The sequence below is a fragment of the Aythya ferina genome, assembly GCF_964211825.1.
Source record: "Aythya ferina genome assembly, chromosome: 1".
Classification (NCBI taxonomy): Eukaryota; Metazoa; Chordata; class Aves; order Anseriformes; family Anatidae; genus Aythya; species Aythya ferina.
Window position 1 is genome coordinate 41494486 of NC_140296.1, and position 13689 is coordinate 41508174.

Here is a 13689-nt window from a genome sequence, read left to right on the forward strand (position 1 = left end):
TTCTTACTTCTCCAGATTACAGGAGTGCAATATAGTGAGCACTACAACGTTACCTGTGATATTCAGCTGTGGAAATAAATGGCCGAGGCAAATATTTAAAAGTGACAGATCATTCTTTTAGCACAATATCTTGTATTGATACTTGGCAAGAAGATTTAGGGACTCTATTTTCATTATCTGTCAGAGTGCAGTTATTCCTTCTTCTATTATTTGTTTATTTTATTTTATTTTATTTTATTTTATTTTATTTTATTTTATTTTATTTTATTTTATTTTATTTTATTTTATTTTATTTTATTTTAATTTTACCCTCTACCTTCCAGAGAAGTTCTATTTTTCTGGAACCCTGTTTTGGTTTAACCTGGCAGGCAGCTAGGCACCTTGCAGCCTTTTGCTCCTTCTCTCCCACCCAGTGGGATGGGGGAGAGAATCATAAGCCAAAATAATAAAGACCTGTTGGTTGAGATAAAGAAAGTTTAATGAGATAGAAACAGAAGGGAAAATAATAATAATGATAATTATATATATATAATATATAAAGTGATGCACAATGTCATTGCTTGCCATCTACCAATGGATGCCTAGCCAGTCCCCAAGCAGTGGTCCCCCCTCCCTCCCCTTCCCCCCCCCCCTCCCAGCCAACCTTCCCATTTTTTATTATCCAACATGATATCATATGTTATGGAACATTCCTTTGGCCAGTTTGGGTCAGCGGTGTTGGCTGTGTTCCCTCCCAGCTCTTTGTGCATCCCCAGTCTCCTTGCTGGCAGGGCAGTGTGAGGAGCTGACAAGTCGTTGGCTCTGAGTAAGCACTGCTCTGCAACTACACCATCAGTGTGTTATCAGCTTTACTGTTATCCTAAATCCAGAACATGGCACCATATGAAGAAAACGTACAGTTATAGAAGGGAATGTTCGTGTAAGAGGTGCTAAAGAGTTGACCTCAGCACTGAAGACATGCTGTTTAGTTCTGAATGTTTCCCTCTAAACCTCCTATCTCTACAGCCACAAAGACTTATATATAGATTAGATCTACATGTTAAGCAACAGAATTTTAGACAAGTAATGACCAATATATTTACCTCACAATATATAGGTGGAAAAATATCACAATATCTGCTATGGAAGTATAACTTCTGATTTATTTATTTTTTTATATTGGTTATGGAAAATAGCCATTTGAACTTCAAGTTCAAACCAAGTTATTCTAATACATCATTACTCAAACTGCTAAAATTTGACCTGTATTTCTGAACTGAATTTACCTTGCTTAAGCTATTAACCTTAAAATTTTGTGTAACTGATGAATTAATAAAGTATTAACCTTATTATAATTTTCAAATAGATGTCTACAGACTATATATTTTTGTGGAAAAGATGAAAAAATCCAACATCTTACCAAAGTAGATTTCCAGTTCTACACTCACTCAATCACAGAATCAAAGAATAGTTAAGGTTGGAAGGCACCTCATACGATCATCTTGTTCAAGTGTGCTACTCAAGAAGTTCAGCTAGTCAGTTGTCCAGGATCATGTCCAGTTGGGTTTTGAGCAACTCCACATATGCAGACTTCACAACCTCTCTGGGAAACCTGTTACATTCACCCTCACAGGTTATTTTTGTTTGTTTGTTTCCTTAAAAAAATTCCATTGTGTTCAGATGGAATTTCATGTATTTTAATTTTTGCCTGCTGTACCTTGTCCTGTCACTGGGCACTACTGAGAAAAAAAAAAAAAAAAAAAAAGCCTGTTTCTCTCTACATTTCCTTCCATCGGGTTTATGCACATTGATTCCTTCCTTAAATCCTGGCAAGGAGAACACAAGTTAGTTTCCAACCCTTAACCAACAATCTTGACTGACTCACAAGACAAGGGAGACTAACTAACGACACTTGTCTCTGCACAAAGCAGAAGAAGGAGTCTCCCTCTTGCCCCTGAAGTGCCTCTACACAACAGACACAATGTTCTAGGGCTGGAAAAAGGAGAGTATATGAGTAAAAGAGAAAATCTAGGAAAGGGCAACCATACAAAGATGGCCCAGTCAGCTACCTGGATCAGAAACAGTGCCACAAAAAAGGTGCAAAGAGTATTAGGAATTGGAAGCTCCTCAATGAGAGTCATTGAAGCACCTATTTGCTGTCCAGATAATTTCTCCAGAGAGGTGTGCTGCCTGCCTAGGGCCCACATTCAAAAATATTACAAAGAGGCTACCAAGCCTTCTGGGTTCAGAAGACTACCACACATTCCCACTCTCTCATGTAGGGTCAAATGAGGCTACAACAAAGAGACTCTGAAATGTCAAAAGGGTCTTTATATCCCTTAAAAAGCTGCTGAAAGGATCAGGAGGTCAAGTAGTGTTTTCTTCTGTCCTCCCAGTTGGTGACTGGAACCCAAGAAGAAGATGAATGGACCAAGTGAACTATTGGCTGCATGGCTGGTGCCATGCTCAAGGTTTGGGCTTCTATGATCTCAGATCTGAGAGACTGAGCATACTGACGTGAGATGGGTCTTACCTGACCAGTGGGGCAAGAGTGTTCTGGACAGTAAGTTGTCTGAGTTTATTAGTAGGGCTTTAAAGTATTAAAACAGCAGGGGATGGACATGTACCTCTTAGTGATGGAAGTGAACCTGGGAGCTTTGTCACTTTTGGAGACAACATGGAAATACTTGAGAACTATCCCAGAGCAATCCGGAAAGGTTATTCTGAAAAAGTGCTGTGACTGATAGGCCAGCTGAAGTGCTTCTACAGCACTGCACACAGTATGAGAAAGAAGAGGAGGAACTGGAAACCACAGTGCAATTAGAAAATTGTGACCTAATTTCTATCACTGAAACATGGTGAGACATAACATAAATAGAGTACTTGAGTAGAGGGCTACAGGCTTTTTAGAAGAGACAGTCAGGGAAGGAGGCGTAGGGTGTTATCCTCTATGTTAGGGAAGAGATTGATGCATCTGAGAAATAGACATGGACGAGCTGAGAGCTTGAGGGTAGAAGTTAAGAACTGGACCAATAAAGGACACCTTTTGGGTGGACTCTACTACAGGACACCTGAAGAAGAGGAGCATGTTGAAGAGGCTTTATTGTTTCAACTACAAGAAGCACACTCTCATCATGATGGGGGACTTCAACCAGGATGTCTGCTGGAAAATAAGGTACAGAGCAGGATGTAAGCAAACCAGAAGGCTCCTAGAGTGCAATCTGGATAACTTTTTGCCCAATAATATAAAATTTTGTTGTGCAGTTAACACAAGAGAAGGAAGAGGTGCCATCCAAAGGAGCCTGGACAAGCCTGAGAAGTGGGACCATGTGAACCTAAACAGGTTCAGCAAGATAAAGAATAATAAGAAGTTTTTTGTTTGTTTGTTTGTTTGTTTTTTGAAAAGTATGTAAACAGTAAAAGGAAGACTAAGCATAATGTGGGTCCCTTGCTGAACAAGGGGGGTGTCCTGGTAATGGGAGGCAGAGGTACTGAATGCTTTCTTCGCTTCAGTCTTTGCTTCAAGGACAGCGCCTGGACTCCTCAACACTGGAGGGAAGGGAAAGGGTCTGGGATATGGAGGGTTCCCCCCTGGTTGATGAGAGAGTGGTTTGGGAGTGTCTGAGTGGGCTCAGTGCACACAAATCCATAGGTGCTGCTGGGATGCATCCATGGGTGCTAAGGGAGTTGGCAGAGATGATCACTGAACTGATCTCTATCACCTTTGAAAGGTCCCAGAGAACAGGAGAGGCGCCTGAAGACTGGAGGATAGCCAATGTCACTCCGGTCTTCAAGAAGGGCAAGGAGTATATGGGAAACTACAGGCCAGTCAGTCTCACCTCTGTCCCTGGAAAGGTATTGGAGCAGCTTGTTCTGGATGCCATCTGCAAGCAATTGGAAGAGAAGAAGGTTATGAGGAGTAGTGAGCATGGATTCACCAAGGGGAAGTTGTGCTCGACCAACCTATATATAGCGCCGATAAATTATTCTTTACAGAACTAAGAGAGGCCTCGAGATTAACTCCCCTTGTCCTTATGGGGGACTTCAACTTGCCGGACGTTAACTGGGAGTGCCACACGGCTGACACGAGCAAGTCCAGGAGGTTCATGAAGCACCTAGATGATAACTTCTTGGTACAGGTGCTAACGGAGCCAACTAGGAAAGGTGCCCTCCTAGACCTGTTGCTAGAAAACAGAGAGGGTCTGGTGGGAGATGTGGTGATTGGTGGCCGCCTCGGTCATAGCGACCATGAAGTGGTTGAGTTCAAAATTTATGGTGACAGAAGGAAAAGTGCCACCAAAACCTCATCCCTAGATATGGGGAAAGCGGACTTCAGGCTGCTCAGGGAACTAGTCAGCAAGGTCCCCTGGGAAACTGCTCTTGAAGGCCTCGATGTCCACCAGTGCTGGTCACTCTTTAAGCGATGCCTCCTAGAAGCACAAGATAAGGCAATTCCAAAATATCGCAAGTCAGGCAGGCGGGGCAGGAGGCCGGCGTGGCTAACCAGGAATGTTCTAATGGAGATTAGGCGGAAACAGAGAGTGTTTCGCTACTGGAAGGAGGGCCAGGCGTCATGGAAAGAATACAGGGATGCTGTTCGTGTTTGTAGGGAGAAAGTTCGAGTGGCCAAAGCACACCTAGAGTTGAAGCTGGCTGTGTCTGTGAGAGAAAATAAAAAGGGGTTTTTTAGATATGTAAATGGAAAAAGGAGAACTAAAGAATACATAGGGCCGCTCCTTGATAGGGAAGGTCTCCTCACAGACGATGACGTAGGCAAAGCAGAGACGCTTAACGCCTTCTTTGCCTCTGTCTTCAATGCCGATGATGGGCTTCGGGACCCAGGGTGCCCTGAGCTGGAGGACCGGGACGGTGGGGATGACAAACTCCAAACTGACCCTGAACGTGTGCGGGATTTGCTACTCCACCTGGATCCCTACAAGTCCATGGGTCTGGATGGGATTCATCCCCGGGTGCTGAAAGAGCTGGCGGATGTCATCGCGGAACCTCTCTCAATTATTTTTCAACGATCCTGGGAATTTGGAGAGGTCCCGGTAGACTGGAAGCTGGCAAATGTTGTGCCGATTTTCAAGAAGGGTCAGAAAGAAGACCCTAGCAATTACAGGCCTGTCAGTCTCACGTCAGTGCCTGGTAAAATCATGGAGAAGTTGGTTTTCGGACTTATTGAGGCGCACCTGGGGGACAAAGCAGTCATTGGTCCCAGCCAGCATGGGTTTGTGAAGGGTAGGTCCTGCCTAACTAACCTGATTTCCTTTTATGATAAGATCACCCGTATGGTGGACCAAGGGAAACCAGCTGATGTGATTTTTTTGGACTTCAGCAAGGCTTTTGACACGGTTTCCCATAGGATCCTACTGGACAAAATGTCCACCATACAGCTAAATAAAAACATCATACGATGGGTGAGCAATTGGCTAACGGGCAGGGCCCAAAGGGTTATGGTAAATGGAGCTGCGTCAGGCTGGCGGGCGGTCACCAGTGGGGTCCCTCAAGGCTCCATTTTAGGGCCGGTACTTTTCAATATTTTTATAAACGATCTGGATGTAGGAATAGAGGGTATTTTGAGCAAGTTTGCTGATGACACCAAACTTGGAGGAGTTGTGGACTCAAATGAGGGTGTAAAGGCCTTGCAGAGGGATCTAGACAGGTTGGAGAGCTGGGCGATCACCAACCGCATGAAGTTCAATAAGAGCAAGTGCCGGGTCCTGCACCTGGGACGGGGAAACCCTGGCTGCATGTACAGACTGGGCGATGAGACGCTGGAGAGCAGCCTAGAAGAGAGGGATCTGGGGGTCGTGGTAGACAGCAAGTTGAATATGAGCCAGCAGTGTGCCCTGGCAGCCAGGAGGGCCAATCGTATCCTGGGGTGCATCAAGCACGGCATCGCTAGTAGGTCAAGGGAGGTGATTGTCCCACTCTACTCTGCGCTGGTGCGGCCTCACCTCGAGTACTGTGTGCAGTTCTGGGCACCACAGTATAAAAAGGACATGAAACTGTTGGAAAGTGTCCAGAGGAGGGCTACGAAGATGGTGAAAGGCCTTGAGGGGAAGACGTATGAGGAACGGCTGAGGTCACTGGGCCTGTTCAGCCTGGAGAAGAGGAGGCTGAGGAGGGACCTCATCACAGTCTACAACTTCCTCGTAAGGGGTTGTCAAGAGACAGGAGACCTCTTCTCCATTAACACTAGTGACAGGACCCACGGGAATGGGGTTAAGCTGAGGCAGGGGAAATTTAGGCTGGACGTCAGGAAGGGGTTCTTCACAGAGAGGGTGGTTGCACACTGGAACAGGCTCCCCAGGGAAGTGGTCACTGCACCGAGCCTGTCTGAATTTAAGAAGAGATTGGACTGTGCACTTAGGCACATGGTCTGAACTTTTGGGTAGACCTGTGCGGTGTCAAAGAGTTGGACTTGATGATCCTTAAGGGTCCCTTCCAACTCAGGATATTCTATGATTCTATGATTCTAACCTTGTTGCCTTCTGTGATGGCATCACCAGCTGGGTAGATGGGGGAAGAGTGGTGGATGTCATCTACCTTGACTTTAGCAAGGCTTTTGATACTGTCTCCCACAACATCCTGCTAGCAAAGCTGAGAAAGTGTGAGATAGATGAGTGGATGGCAAGGTGGGTTGAGAACTGGTTTACTGGCCGAGCTCAGAGGGTGGTGATCAGTGGCTCAGAGTCTGGCTGGAGGTCTGTGACTAGCGGTATTCCCTAGGGGTCGGTGCTGGGTCTGGTCTTGTCCAACATCTTCATCGATGACTGTCCTGGTTTCAGTTAGAACAGAGTTAATTTTCTTCCTAGTAGCTGGTAGAATGCTATGTTTTGGCTTAGGATGAGAAGAGTGCTGATAACACCCCGATGTTTTAATTGTTGCAGAGCAGTGCTTATACTGAGCCAAGGACATCTCAGCTACTTGCTCTGTCCTGCCAACGGGCAGGCTGGGAGTGCAGCAAAAGCTGGGAGGGGACAGACCCAGGACAGCTGACCCAAACTAGCCAAAGGGGTATTCCATACCATCTGATGTCATGCTAAACAATATATAGGGGTGGCTAGCCGGGAGAAGGGGGCCGGACTGCTCAGGGTTAGACTGGGCATCGGTCAGCGTGTGGTGAGCAATTGCGCATCACTTGTTTGTACACATTATTAGTAGTAGTACTATTATCATCATTGTATTATTATTATTATTATTATTGTTATTGTTATTGTTATTGTTATTATTGTTATTATTATTTTCCTGTCTTATGAAACTGTCTTTTTCTCAACTCACGGGCTTCACTTTTCATTTCTCTCCCCCGTCCCAGAGAGGGAGGGGGGAGGGTGAGCGAACGGCTGTGTGGTGTTTAGCTGCCGGCCGGGTTAAACCACGACAACAACCTTAATGAGGGACTAGTGTCTGCCCTCAGTAAGTACACTGATAACACAAAGCTGGGAGAAGTGGCTGACACACCAGAAGGCTGTGCTGCTATTCAGCAAGACCTGGACCGGCTGGAGAGATGTGCAGGAAGAAACCAAATGAGATTTAATAAGAGCAAGTGTAGAGTCCTGCACCTGGGAATAAACAACCCAAAGTATCAGTACAGGCTGGGGGACAACCCGCTGGAGAGGAGCTCTGAGGAGAAGGACCTGGGGGTCCTGGTGGATGACGGGTTGATCATGAGCCAGCAGTGTGCCCTTGTGGACAAGAGGCTAATGGGATCCTGGCGTGCATTAAAAGGAAAGTCAAGGGAGGTGATCCTCCCCCTCTACTCTGCCCTGATCAAGCCTCACCTGGAGTACTGTGTCCAGTTCTGGGCTCCCCGGTACAAAAAAGACAGGGATCTCCTGGAAAGAGTCCAGCAGAGGGCCACAAAGATGATATGGGGCCTGGAGCATCTTCCCTATGAAGAAAGGCTGAGAGACCTGGGTCTGTTCAGCCTGGAGAAAAGCAGACTGAGAGGAGATCTTATCAATGTTTATGGATACCTGAAGTGTGGGAGACAGAGGGATTTGGCCATCCTCTTTTTAGTGGTTTGTGGGGATAGGACAAGGGGTAACAGCCACAAAGTGGAGCACAGGAAATTCCAACCATAGAAATACCAACATGCGAAAGAACTTCTTCACAATGTGGGTCACGGAGCACTGTAACAGGCTGCCTAAGGAGGTTGTGGAGTCTCCTTCTCTGGAGATTTTCAAAGCCTGTCTGGATGCCTACCTGGGCAGCCTGCTCTGAGGAACCTGCTTTGGCAGGGGGGTTGGACCCAGTGATCTTTCGAGGTCCCTTCAAACCCCTGCAATTCTGTGATTCCGTGATTCTGTGATTGTCCTCCTCTACTCTGCCCTCATGAGACCCCACCTGGAGTATTGCATCCAGGTCTTGGGTTCCCAGTACAGGAAAGATGTGGACCTGTTAGAGTGGGTCCAGAGGAGGACCACAAAGATGATCATAGGGATGGAATATGTCTCCTGTGAAGAAAGTCTGAAAGATGTTCAGCCTGAAGAAGAGAAGGCTCTGGTGAGACCTCATTGTAGCCTTTCAATACTTAAAGGCAGCTTATCAAGAAAGGATAGATAACTTTTTCATGGACAAAGATAGGACAAAAGGGAATAGTTTAAAACTAAAAGAGGGTAGATATAGATTAAGTATTAGGAGGAAATTCTTTTTCAACCTAAAGAAGAAAACACCTTTGGTAGACTTCTTTGTGGCCTTTCAAGAATGACCCATCCCTGGAGGTGTTCAAGACCAGGTTATATGAGGCCCTAGACAGCTTGATCTACTGTGTGGCATCCCTGCCCATGGCAGGGGGTTGTGAACCAGATGATCTTTAAGGTCCCTTCCAACCCAAGGCATTCTGTCATTCTATGATTCTATTCTACCATAAGATCTCCCCTTAATCTTCTCTGTTTCAGGCTCAGGAATCCCAGCTGTCTCAGCCTTTCCTTATATATGATGCTCCAGTCCCTTCATCGTTCTCATGGCCATTCTTATTGGACTTTCTGCAGTATGCCCACGACTCTCTTGTATTGTTGAGCCCAGAACTGCAAACAGTATTCCAGGTATGGCTTCACCAATGCTGAGTAGTGAGGAAGGATCACTTTCCTTAACCTCCTTACAATGTTCTTTTTAAGACCATGATACTGTTCTGTTTTTTCACTGCAAAGGTGTATCACTCTCATGATCAGCTGGTTGTCCACCCGGACCTTGAAATCCTTCTCTTTGAAGTTGCTTATCAGGTTGTTGGTCCCTCACATATATTGGTGTATGGGGCTGTTCCTTCCCAGATGTAGGATTTTGCATTTCCCATTGTTGAACTGAATGAGATTTCTGTCAGCCCAGTTCTCCAACCTGTCAAGGTCCCTCTAAATGGCAGCACAACCATCTGATCTTTCAAGCAATCATCCCAGTTTTGTATCATTAAGTTTGCTAAGGGTGCAATCTATTGCCCCTGCACCTGGAATGGGGCAACCCTGGCTATACGTACAGACTGGGCAATGAGATGCTGGAGAGCAGCACCGCAGAGAGGGATCTGGGGGTTGTGGTTGACAGCAAGTTGAATATGAGCCAGCAGTGTGCCCTGGCAGCCAGGAGGGCCAACTATATCCTGGGGTGCGTCAAGCACAGCGTTGCTAGTTGGTCGAGGGAGGTGATTGTCCTGCTCTACTCTGCGCTGGTGTGGCCTCACCTCGAGTACTGCGTGCAGTTCTGGGCACCACAGTACAAAGACATTAAACTATTGGAGAGTGTCCGGAGGAGGGCGACGAAGATGGTGAAGGGCCTAGAGGGGAAGGCATATGAGGAGCAGCTGAGGTCACTGGGCCTGTTCAGCCTGGAGAAGAGGAGGCTGAGGGGAGAGCTCATTGCAGTCTACAGCTTCCTCACAAGGGGGAGTGGAGGGGCAGGTGCATATCTATTCTCTTTAGTGACCAGTGGTAGGACCCGTGGGAATGGTGTCAGGCTGTGACAAGGAAGGTTCAGGCTGGACATCAGGAAGAGGTTCTTCACAGAGGGTGCTTTTGCACACTGGAACAGGCTCCCCAAGGAAGTAGTCACTTCACCAAACCTGTCAGAGTTTAAGAAACGTTTGGACTGTGCTCTTAGTCATATGGTGGGGTTAACCCACTTGTATTTTCCTCTGATCTTTCTTTCTTCCCTTGAAGATAATGCCTTCCTGCATGGCCCACATGCCTCACTGTGCTCCACTCATTCCTGTTATTTAGGTAGTTCTGAATCTCTCTGATCTTTCTAAATATAATTTAAAAAATCCAATATCATTACAAATAAAATAAAAATAAATACCACAGTAGAAACCTCTAGAGTTTTGTGCTGTTTTCATGAATACCATGTACAGGTGTAAAAACTTCTGGTATCCTACATCTCTTTAGATTTCACAATGTATAAAGGTGATGTTATTCCCTTGGATACAACTTTGCATGGGGATCTCATATGACTAGCTACTGTGTTTCACAGAATCACAGAATCACAGAATTGCAGGCGTTGGAAGGGACCTTGAAAGATCATCGGGTCCAACCCCCCTGCCAAAGCAGGTTCCTCAGAGCAGGTAGGCAGGTAGGCAGGTTCCTCATGCCCAGGTAGGCATCCAGACAGGCTTTGAATATCTCCAGAGGAGACTCTACAACCTCCTTAGGCAGCCCGTTCCAACGCTTCATCACCCTCATGGTGAAGAAGTTCTTTCGCATGTCAGTGCGGAACTTCCTTTTCTCTAACTTGCAGCCATTGCTCCTTGTCCTATCCCCACAAACTGCTGAGAAGAGGTTGGCTACATCCTTCTATCCTCCACCCCTCAGATATTTATATACACTGAGGAGATCCCCTCTCAGTCTTCTTTTCTCAAGGCTGAACAGACCCTGGTCTCTCAGCCTTTCTTCATAGGGAAGATGCTCCAGGCCCTGTATCATCTTTGTGGCCCTCTGCTGGACTCTTTCCAGGAGATCCCTGTCTTTTTTGTACTGGGGAGCCCAGAACTGGACACAGATTGGCATGAACCAATCCTGAGCATGGAAGAAGTGCTGCTTAAATGTAGCCCAGCTCTCACAAGCACCCTTGCCTTCTAGCAACCTATCCCATGAAATACTCCCAAGCAGGTCCCGGAAGAGGTCGAAGTTGGCTCTTCGGATGTCCAGGGTAGAAATCCTGCTTTTAGCCGTACTTCCTTTGCCTGGTTCCATGTGGAACTTCACCATCTTATGGTTGCTGCATCCCAAGCTGCCCCCAACCTTCACATCCCTAACAAGCCCATCCCTGTTGGTTAAGAACTAGGTCCAGTAGCACCCCCCGCCTTGTCGGCTCCTCCACCACCTGTGTCATAAAATTGTCCTCAACGCATTGTAGGAACTGTTTGGACTGCTCGTGCCTGGCCAAGTTGCTTACCCAGCAGATGTCTGGGTAATTGAAGTCCCCCATGAGGACCAGCGCTCGTGATTGTGAGGCTACTAGCAGCTGCTCATAGAAGGCCTCATCGACTTCCTCCTCCTGATCTGGAGACCTGTTGTAGACCCCTACTACCGTGTCTCCCATACCAGCCCACCCCTTAATTCTTACCCACAAGCTCTCCACTTGTCCCTCACCCTCCCCCAGTTGGAGCTGGGTACACTCTAACTGCTCCCCCCACATAAAGTGCAACCCCACCCCCTCACTTCCCCAGTCTGTCTTTCCTAAAGAGGACATGGCCCTCCATGACTGCGTTCCAGTCATGCAAGCTGTCCCACCACGTCTCAGTGATTGCAATGAGATTGTGGCCCCGCGACTGAACACAGATCTTGAGCTCATCCTGTTTATTTCCTATGCTCCGTGTACTGGTGTACAGGCACTTTAGGGAAGCAGCAGGTGCAGCTACCCCTGGGGGAATGCAAGAAGAAGATACTGGATGGGGTATTGGGAACGCTACCTTCTCTGAGGAACCCTCAGACAATCCTATGGGAGAGCTCAGAAGTTTTTCCCTGTCTTCAGCAGTGACAGCAGTGACGACTTCCCCCAGCCCTTCTCTGTCACCTTTAGCTCCCCTCCCTTCCCCCATCAAGCCTAGTTTAAAGCCCTGGTAATCAGCCCAGAGAGCTTGCTCCCCAACACACTTGCGCCCCACTTGCTCAGTTGGTGTCTGTCTGTAGCCCACATACCCGGCCTCTCAAAGGATGGCCCAAGATCAAAATACCTAAATCTCTGGTCCAGACACGACCCCCTCAGCCAGTCATTTACCTGTCCCCTTCTCCTCCTTCTTTCTGGGTCCCAGTTACCCAGCGGGAGGACAGAGGAGAACACTACCTGCACCCCCGATCCCCTCAACATCCTCCCCAGGGATGCAAAGTCCTTTTTAATATTCTTCATTTTTCTGATAGAGGCTTCCTGGGATCCAACCTGAATGACTACGAGAGGATAGTAGTCCTCTGGTTTAATGAGTCATGGCAGAGCCTTCCTAGCATCTCTGACATGTGCCCCAGGAAGACAGCACACCTCTCTGGATAGGTTATCTGGGTAACAAATGGGAGCCTCAGTGCCCCTCAGCAAGGAGTCCCCAATCACCAGGACTCTCCGCTCTTTTTTTGTGGCACAGGTTACAATGCGGTGCTCCATCCGGCTCTGATCCTTATGTTCTGCACTTCCCCCAATCTTGACTCTCTTCTCGGGGTTGCTTCCCGGGTTCGGACTACTGTCCAGACCCTCAGCCTCTTCCACAACCTCCCTGAGAGCCTCAAATCTATTTCCCAGGAACATCATGGGGGTAGGTGGCACTGTAGGTGTCGGGGGCAGACGTCTCTTTCTGCTCCAAGCCGAGACAAGGGTCCAGACCCTTGTCTCTTGCGGACAGTCTGGCCCTCTGTTCCACATGTGTTCAACGGGGGCAGCCTCTACCCCTTGTCGGGACATAGGTTTCTTTGCAGTGATCTCAAAATTCTCCTTAGTCTTAATATATTTCAGAACTGAATCTTGAATGTGACTGCATTCTTTCCTGCTATGTTTATGATCCATTAAATCATACTTGAATACCTATGATTCATATAATCCTCTTTGTCAAACAGTCCAAACATTGTTTATGCAGCTTACCAGTTCTTGCTATTGTTTAATATTTCTAACTTTTTTAACTTCCTAGAATATTTACTAGTAATTATTGTACTTATTTATTATTTTTTTTCCTGGATCATGAAGAAAGGTCTTGAATATGCTACACCAAGTATATTAAGGCACTCTAGAAGGAATATCACTCAATAATTATTTCCAATTTACTTTTCTCTGTGTGTGACTACATGAAATGAGATAATGAATTTTTGTCATATTTATTCTTTAACAACTTTGCAAATGGAATTAAGTGATATGACAATGTACTATAGCAACAGTTACCTGTATCAACTAAAAGTCTACTTTCATAAAAAAAAAAAAAAAAAAGTATCATTTGAAAACAAAGTCACTGTATGACAATAGATTACCTCATTGTAATTATTTCCATGAAAATATCAAAAATTGTTTTTGTTCTGAACATAGGCTTTGTAATAATTGCATTGTTATAATTATTATCACTAACTCCCATACAATATTTCTCCTTTTTGGAAAGCAATATGCATTTTTACCTTAGTATGAAGAAATAAAGATTCATTATTTCTGGTATAATCAGTGTAATCAAGAATAAAGTTTTTGTATCAGAAATTTATTGTCTTTTTCTTACCTGCATTAGATCTGCAATGCTTAAGGAGCAAATTGGAG